The following is a 9,174-nucleotide window of genomic DNA, read 5'->3' as shown; positions in this document are numbered from 1 at the left end:
GAGCGCTCTACCACTTGAGCTACAGCACCACTTCCGGTTTTCTAGTGGTTTATTGGAGATAGGAGTCTCACGGTCTCTCCTTCCCGGGCTGGCTTTGAACCGCGATCCTCAGATCTCAGCCTCCTGAGTAGCTAGGATTACAGGCGTGAGCCACCAGCGCCCGGCTAAAAGAAGAGAATTTCTTAAACATCTCTGGCTCTGAAACTTTCTGTCCACACAACCTCCTTGGAAGCCGGTGCCTGTGTATAAGACCCTTAAGGGAGACACCTGTCAGCAAAGGATACCTGTTTGATGTGCAGACTAGCCAGAAGCCAGAAAGGCTGGAGTTGCTGTGACATCCTCATGGGGTGGGCTGGTATGGAAGGCAGATAGGAAGCAAGACAGAAGCAAGAGGACCCGGGAGACAGAAGGTGAGGATGAGAGTGGGAAAACCCCATGAGCTTCCTCCCAGAGGCTGTTCTGCCCAGGAACCCAATGAGTGTTACGTCAGCTGTCTTCTTTCCGTGTGTATCACAGAATTGGACCTAATGTGTGTTCGCTGCATGAAATAGAGCCAGAGATGATGCTGGGTGGATGATAGGCAAATGGAAACAATTGGCAGAACCCAGTGGGGTTAGTCACTATTTGAAGCCTCACATTACAAGTTGTCAAGTTCCTCTCCTTCCTCACGCCGCTCTGCTGTCCCTTAACAGTAATCCTGGTTTATTTTACTTCTGATTCTATGTCTCTTGGGAATGCTTCTAGGTGACCAGGCAGCCCCGTGCTGTCTGAACCCTATGAGTGTTATTCCCCAGCCCTCCTCATGGCAGTCTGTCCAGCAGCCTTCACCTCAAGCATTGCATAGAGAGGCAAATACCCCACTGAGATCACAGGGCCTCACCCAAGTGGCCAGCTCACAGCAATGGCCATATTAGCTTCTCTCCAGTCCTCAGGCCTAGGGCACAGGCCACCTCCTTTCCATCTCTTTTTTTGCTGTCTTGGGGGTCCCCCATATTGTTTGCAGTCTGATTTTACTGGCAACTGCACCTTGGAGACCTATAGATTGTGTGTGTGTGTGTGTGTGTGTGTGTGTGTGTGTGTGTGTGTGTGTGTTGGTACTGGCCCTGAACTCAAGGCCAGGATGCTGTCACCCTTAACTTATTCACTCAAGAGTAGCATTCTATCACTTGAGCCACTTCTGAGGTTTTGTAAGTAAGAGTCTCATGGACTTTTCTGCCTTGGATTGGCTTCAAACTGAGATCCTCATTGTAAGTGTGAGTCCTCAGTGACAGAGCAGACTGGTTTTAGTGTCCCTCCACTACCATAAGGGAAGTAACTTTTGTCCCAAGAGCTCCTTTGGCCTTATATAAATTTGAAGGCACAAATGCATGAGGGAAACTGTCTAATTCCATTCTGCTATCTCCAGGCCCCCAAACCCATCACGAAAATGCATGGTAGGGAGGGGTCAAACCATGATTCCATCCATCAAATACATCTTGGCCTCCAGGCCCCTCAGAGGCCCTGAAGCTGCTCTTCCCCAAACACTCAGCACACTTGCTCTCCTCCAAGTAGATAATTAAGCTGTTCTTCCTCGAGCTCTGGGACTGTGTTGTGGCTCCTGGGCATGCTGGCTTGGTGACTGTCACTGTGCTGACACGCCCTGAGACCCCTGTTTTGCATCTCCTGCCTCCACCAGGCACTTGGCAGACCCTGAGTCACCCTCCTCGGGATCATTGTGTTCCCACAAGTTTTTCTTTAGCTTGCCATAAAAACATGGAATTATTATTTTTTTTTAATTTGAAATTCATTTTCAGTCTTCTTTTATAGATCTGTCATTTATACAATGGCTGGAAAAGTTTCTAAAATCAGATATAATTTCTGAACCCCTTCTTTTTGGCATAATGTCACTTTGTACATTAAAATGATAATGACTGGGGAGACCAGGGGGTGGGGACAGCAAGGGGGAGATGGTGGGTGGGGGGCTGTTCTGGATCCTCTCAAAGAACATCCCCATGTGCCTGAGCACACCCGCACTGGGACTCTCAAAAAAAGGAGAAAAGAAGAAGAAGAAAAAGAAAAATATATATATATATATTTCATCCCTGAAGTCAGAATAACAGTGAAGAGCAGCTATGCCCTTTATAAGAGAATACAACCTTGACAATTAGTCTTGAATTTTAAGGAAACTGCTCTGAAAAGCTGAGGGCAGTTTGTACCCTTGTAGTTGGAGCTACATATTAGAATTTATTGAAGGAGGTGAATTTTTGTTATTGTTGTTATATTCTTGTTGTATTGTTATGCTGTTGTTGTTGTGTTGAATCTAGCCAGGTGTGGTGGTACAAGCCTGTAATCCCAGCATTCAGGAGGAAGTAAGGATACAAGTCAGCTGGGCTATAGGAAGAAACATTGTCTAAAAATGCCAAAGCCAAGAAGGAAAGAAGTTGGTCCTGAAGTGAATGTAATGTGCTGCCCGCACTGAGAACTGGGCCATAGTGGCTCATGGAAGATGGGGTTCTGACCTCAGCCAATACTGCCAACATTGCATGATCTTTATTAACAATAAAGGCTAGTTACTCAATCAGAGACTCTTCTTACCAACTTACAAGATAGGTACCATTGTCATTGTGCATCCTACCTAAGAAACTGACTTGGAAACTGGAGTAGATAGCCTGAAGACACACAGCCAGGAAGAAGTAGAAATATGACTTAAACCCAGGCAGTCTGGGCTTTATGCTCTATGTGTTAAAGCTGTTGCCTTCTTACAGGATTAACATAGCTGTTCTATGCTTGCAATCTTAGTTACTCAGTAAGCTCAGATCTGAGGATCACAGTTCAAAGCCAACCAGGAGTGGAGCTGTGGCTCAAGTGGTAAAGCGCTAGCCATGAACAAAAACACTTAGGCCTGGGTGGCTCAGGCCTGTAGTCTTAGCTACTTAGAAGACTAAGATCTGGGAATCATAGTTCAATACTAGCAGGGCAAGAAAGTTAGTGAGACTCCTATCTTCCAATTAACCACCAAAAATGCAGAAATAGAGCAGTAGTGCAAGTGGTAAAACATCCGATTCGAGTGAAAAAGCTAAGGCACATGACCCAGGCTCTGAGTCTCAGCCCCAGAACCAATGCTAAGAAAGTGCATATCCCTGAAACTTGAGTTATCTTCCTGATATCATAGATCAGAAAAAGTCTCTAACTCAGTGTACCCCAGTGCCAGCAAGACCTCCCCATTCTACAGTAAAACAGGATGGAGGAGGGGCTTTCCTCTCAAACACCCCAAGGGAAATTAAACTATGCTATTAAATGAATTTGAGAGCCAAGTTGAAACTTGTGGCACACATTCTAAACCTGCACGCCTCCTTACATCTCTGAAGACCAATGAAAGTAACATCACTATAACCAGATTTCAAGAGCATGCGAACGGCCCATAGATCTCCCACGAGTGTGCTGAGGGGTGAAGGGAAGACAGCCGCATGACCCCATCTTCAGCACAGCATGTGCACAAGCATCCATAGGTGCACACAGCCACAAGGAGCACAGAGCCCTCCACACACCTCGACGTCTGGAACGATCCTCAGCAGACCTTGGCCTCTCCCTTCTTAGCTTTACTCAGTAGAGAGGAAAGGAGTGGCTTGCCATGGGCATACTTAGTAGAGATTCTAGTCACAGGTCAACATAAGCTTTGGCTTTCGTCCAGTCTTTTCCTTCCTTCCTCTCCTCTCACTGCACAGGGCATGAAGTGGGGGCTGTCTTATACTCTTTGTCTCCCTACACGAGCTAGTGGGCCCTGGTCACTTTGTCAGTTCCCATCTCAAGCATCTCTCTCAAGAGTCACATGGTTTTCATATCCTGGACCATGGAGAGAATTCTTTTGTCCTCCAAGAGTCTGAAGATATTGTTGTAAACCCGAATTCCCCAAAATTCTGTATTACAGAACATCCTAAAAGCCACCTGATCCGCCCCCGCCCTCTAGTGAGTCATCAGAATGACTAATGCCACACCGGAATAAGTGACATTATCCCAAACGTACCCCACGATGCTGTCCTCAGACCAACACTGAAATAGAAAGGATGGCTTGCATTTTGCCCTGGAACAAATCACGTAGCCCTTATTCGGATCAATGGATACTAATTGCCAAGCAGCTCAGCCATTCAGTCTTAGATATTTCACAAGTACAAAGCGGGGAGAAGTAATTTCTTTTCCTGGGAATGAAGAATTAAAAGGAGGAGGAGGAATTTTATAATGATAAAAACGAGGACAAAGAGGAGAGAAGAAAGAAGTAGTTTTTGGCTATCCATCACCTCTTTAGAGATGACATTTTTTATGAGTTAAATACAAGTGAATTTTTAAAAGTGATTAAATTTCCATTAAAAACACTCATGGGCTTCAGATTTTAAAGGGAAAGCAGACTCAGGGTCAAATGGCCCCTGATGTGGGCCAAGCCCGGGGGAGGTGCTGTGGTCTAGGTATAGCACACACCTGGGTTCAAATGCTGAGCTGGGCGTTGGGGGCGGGGACACCTCACTGTCACCCAATCATATCACATCAGTAGAGCAGAGAAAGGGTAGGTTTGGCTCAGACAGACTCTTGGGTCTCCATTAGAGTGAAAACTCTACAATCACTTTCTCGGTCTCTTCTCTGAGCTTAGAAAAGACAGTTGGCCAACAGGAGAGACATCAAAGCCAGGCTCACCCATAGGCTCCTTGTCTGAACAGAGGAGAGAATGAACATCTGGGCCTCTGGGATCCCTATCTCTTTAAGAAGCTGTGCTCACACTGATGGATACAGAAATGACTTTTAGAATTTAATGCCTGTCATTCATTGAGTGTTACTGTGTGCTGGTCACCCCATTATATTAAGAACTTGATCTGCTTCAGCTACCTTATCAGTATGGTTAACCAATGAAGATTTTTAGGCCAAGAGTTTAGAGACTTCTCCAAGATCCCACATCTCATTTCTAATGAGAAAAGAGAGGCAGAGGGACAGAAGTCCATTTGTCACACTACAGTAACTTAATGTTAGTAGTCTTAACCACTTTGTCAGTGTGTGATATCGGATGTATTTTAAAAGCATCGGCCATCTCCAGTGACTTATTTACAGCAAACATCATCATCATCTCCTGATAAACTCTTACCCAGTTGTTGAATCCAGCAATGTCAAATTATTTCAATACTAATCTGAGTAAATCATAATTAGACTTATAAGTACGTTAATAGAATATAATAGAATAGAATATTTTAAAAGATAAATACTATTATTCCTCTGGCTCCCTTTCTCAGAAAGTATAGATAATCAAAATCTATCTTTGCCACAAAACCAACAACAACAAAAGGTTCTTTTCCATATTCAGGCTTAACTTCTGACTCACACATTTCAGTGGCATTGGCTGTTGCTACCTTGTTATTGATCTCTCAGTTATCTCCTTCTTTCACTTCACTCTGAAGATAAAGAACATAGCTGATATACCTGGTGCCGCAAGTTTGGATTTGGCCCTTTGTAGGCCCCTTGGCATGATGACAAATGTGTGGGATAAATGTCATTATCCCATCTTCCGATGCACACCCATTCAGGCATTTACCATTACCCTCATCTTCTTGCTGGTTGTAGAATTCTTCATGCCAGCCCTGTGGATAGACCACTACCAACTGAGCACAGGTGACATGAAAAAAGAACTCTCTTTCACATCCCTGCTGTGATGCCTCAGTGTAAGACACTGTCAGGTAGGAAGAGCTCTGGAGATACAATATCATGGAATCAATGTGAGAAGGCAGACCACAATGTGAGAAGTCCCAGATCGTATCTGTGGAGAGGACTGGTCCAGAGAAGGGATTCACACTAGGGAATCTCCTCTCAGAACCCCCAGATTTAAAGCTAAGGAGGAAATTCACATTTTCACAGTGGTGAGATGAGGCATCCCAAACTATGAAAATGCTACACTTACAAGATGAAACTGTCATGCAGATGTAGCTTAGAATAACTGTCTGGTCCATGGGATTTTCAAGGATCAATCACCTGAGATTCAATGGAACCAATCTTTATGTGACTAAAATGGATTACACAGAATGGATTACACAGAATGGATTCAAACCCTAATTAATTTGTGGTTCAATTTAAAGCCATAAAAATTTGATCATCCTGTGTAATACTTGTTGGCATTCAGTTTTTTTTTAATGTCACCTGTCTGGCTAAAAAGGCAACATCACAAATGTCTGGGCCACTTCAACTCTGTCATGTCTGATTAGAGGGTCAGTAGACAACATAAATTGATGGCTTTGGAGTTCCAGTGTATACCTACCATGAGGAACTGTTTTCAACTGTTTCAACTGTTTTCAAGTCTGTATTCTGTAATTGTTGCATCAAAAGTACACCTCATATCCGGTGAAAAGTAGCCTATAAATTTGCACTCTAGTTTTCTCATAGGGCTGCATGGCTTTGGAGATATTTCATTTCGTCCCTTCTCTGCATTTCTGGAGACAGTGACCACCAAGGACTGACACAACAGAGACTGACTGCTCCGAGCAGGACAAGTCTGAGGTCTCAGGTTGGCCTCTTCTCTCGGGGTTGGCACTTTTCCAGACTGAGGGAAGCTGGCCTCCCTCTAATGGCAGGAGGCTTTCAGAAACCACAGAAGACTTCCGGCTCAACCTCCCCACATAGGCCTGTTGCTGTTTTGTCTCTAAAGATGAAACACATTCCTCTGTCCTAAGTTCTGAGGTCCTCATACTCTTTCGTTCTTACTCCTACTATGAGGCTTCCCCTCCCACCAGAGGAATCCGCTCATAGCCTCAGCCCCCATCTCTTACAGAGGATGAAAGACTTTCCCCTTCGTTCAAGCTGGAGTCCTAGGTGAAGGAAGCGAAAACTTCGGCCTAGTTCCCAAGATTATTCTAGGGTCAAGCAGGAAAAGGCCAGGCTCCCCTCTCAAACCCAAGGGTGGAGAGATGTAGGAAGCTATTTCCAAAACTCTTCCCCCTTGGGTTTAACTCTTTCTCCCAATGAAAACAGGAAGATCCAAACCTCAGATCAATGACAACAAGAGGTGTGTGTATGTGCATGCGTTCCTTTTTAATGAATTCTCAAAGAAAAAGACTGCCTGTGTAGGTGGACGCTCATAAAAGTCACAAATCAGCCTCAGTCTTCTCTGATAGATGCCTACCCTGAGACTCCTCAAGTGATTGGCACCTGGTACCCGATGGGTAATCAGGTAGAAAATCTTTTTAATTTGGGAGAGTTATAGATGTCAGAACTCTTCTTGCAGTGTGATGGGCTAAGATGTTTGTCGTTACTGAAGTGAACAGAGGAAAGGAAAAGATGAGAGAGAGCAGGGAAACCTCCCTCCATTCTTTGGCATGAAGTTCTCACAGGAAACCTAGAAACAGCTTCATGGCCTCTGAAGTGAAGCTTGGAGTGGTTGATTTCAAAGCTCAGATGTCTGATTCTCTCTCTCTGGACTTTCAGTTCTTAAGTGTTTTGCTTCCCTTATTGAAGACTACACACACACACACACACACACACCATCTCTTCTGCAACCCAATCTTGGGTACTTTCACTTAGACTTTCTAAACAAGTCTTTGTTTAGAGTACACAGAGTTTAGAGTACACATGGATCCCACTTGAAGCCAAATTTTAAACTCCAAGAATAGACTAAGGTTCAATTTGCAAAATAATTCTTTATTTGACTTCACTGAGGGATTCTTTGAAGAATAAGCCAGCTCCTCCATATTTTAAGTAGAACTTTATTTTCAGAAAGTGGGATTAAAAATTAAATGCTTCAGGCTGAGGATGTGTATGACATATCAGAGCACAAAGAGGACAGCCACTAAGGAAGCCAGGGGTTTCAAGAAAGGCCAGCAGAAGCCAGAAGCCTCTGGAAGCACATCTAAGGGTCAGGGGAAAGACCATCAAATCTTCATACTAAGATCCAGGCAGCAACCCCGGACCCAGTACCGATTCTCAAGGCCTGACTTGATTACTATGTACCTGATGACAGTAACCCCTTGACTGAAGTCAGCCAGGAAAGAGACACTGCTCCTTGGCCCTTCTTGCCTATTCTGATTTCTTTCAGGAACAAAGCCATCATGTAAAAACTTGCACATCTGAACTTCCAGCAGCTTAAGCAGCAAGGGGACAAGTCCCCTGGTTTGGCTAAGGATCAGAGAAAGCCACAGTGAATCAGCAGGGATACTCTTCGGGGCTGACCCAAGGTGACCGTTTCCTGCAGCTGAAGGCAGGGTAAAGAATGACAGGAATGGAGAGGGGCCTGGTCTACTAGATCATTACAAAGGCAGCTAACCAGCAATAACAATGGCGGAGCAGCACTGAGCTCAATGCAGGTAAGGGCTCTCTTCATTAGTCACATAACTTGGGATGGACTCTTGGCAAGGTCCTAGTCCCATTCAGTGGTTTCCTGACTCGTCTAAGGGCTGGCTTTATCATTCATCTTCTTCTGCACTAGGGGAATAAAAAGCGATGTGCATACTTTTTGAATGGCTTAGTACTGTTACAAATAGTAAACAAACGGAGAACATTTTCCATTTCTTAAAAGTTGAGTTCCTAGGAGTACTAAACAAGCTACCTGGTTTCCTAAAAACAAATAAACAACAACAACAAAACTACCCTTTTCTCTTCCATTGAAACAGAAAGCAAAGAGGCCCTGAGAGTCACTGAGTCTTCTCAATAACTAATGGTGTTAGCAGAAGGAGCTCTAATCTAATGTCATCTCCACAGATGGCATTGAACAAGGTTTAGGAAAGCGTCCTGACTTGCCAGGGCTTTGATTTCTTTGCCTGTAAAGTGAAATTTGGGACTTGTTGCCCTACCGTACTTCCTCAGGATAAGTAGTGTGAAGGAATTAGCATCAAAATGAGCATCTGAGTTCCTATGGGCTGCACAATGGGCATCAGCTTCTGCTTTCAATGAAAGGATTTCATGGCCTAAAATATTACTAAAAATAAAATAAGCCAGGTGCTGGTGGCTCACGCTTATAAGCCTACCTATTTAAGAAGCTGGGATCTGAGGATTGTGGTTGGCTTGGGTAGAAAAGTCCACGAGACTCTTACCTCCAATTAACCACTAGAAAACCAGAAATGGTGCTGTGGCTCAAAGTGGTAGAGTACTAGTCTTGAGCAAATTCTCAGAGTTCAAGCCTCATTACTGACAAAATAAAATAGAATAAAATAAAATAGAAAAACACCACACTTG

Source organism: Dipodomys ordii, unplaced genomic scaffold (genome assembly GCF_000151885.1).
Source record: "Dipodomys ordii isolate 6190 unplaced genomic scaffold, Dord_2.0 Scaffold106, whole genome shotgun sequence".
Classification (NCBI taxonomy): domain Eukaryota; kingdom Metazoa; phylum Chordata; class Mammalia; order Rodentia; family Heteromyidae; genus Dipodomys; species Dipodomys ordii.
The sequence above is the reverse complement of the archived record's forward strand: the minus strand, read 5'-3'. Positions refer to the sequence as shown.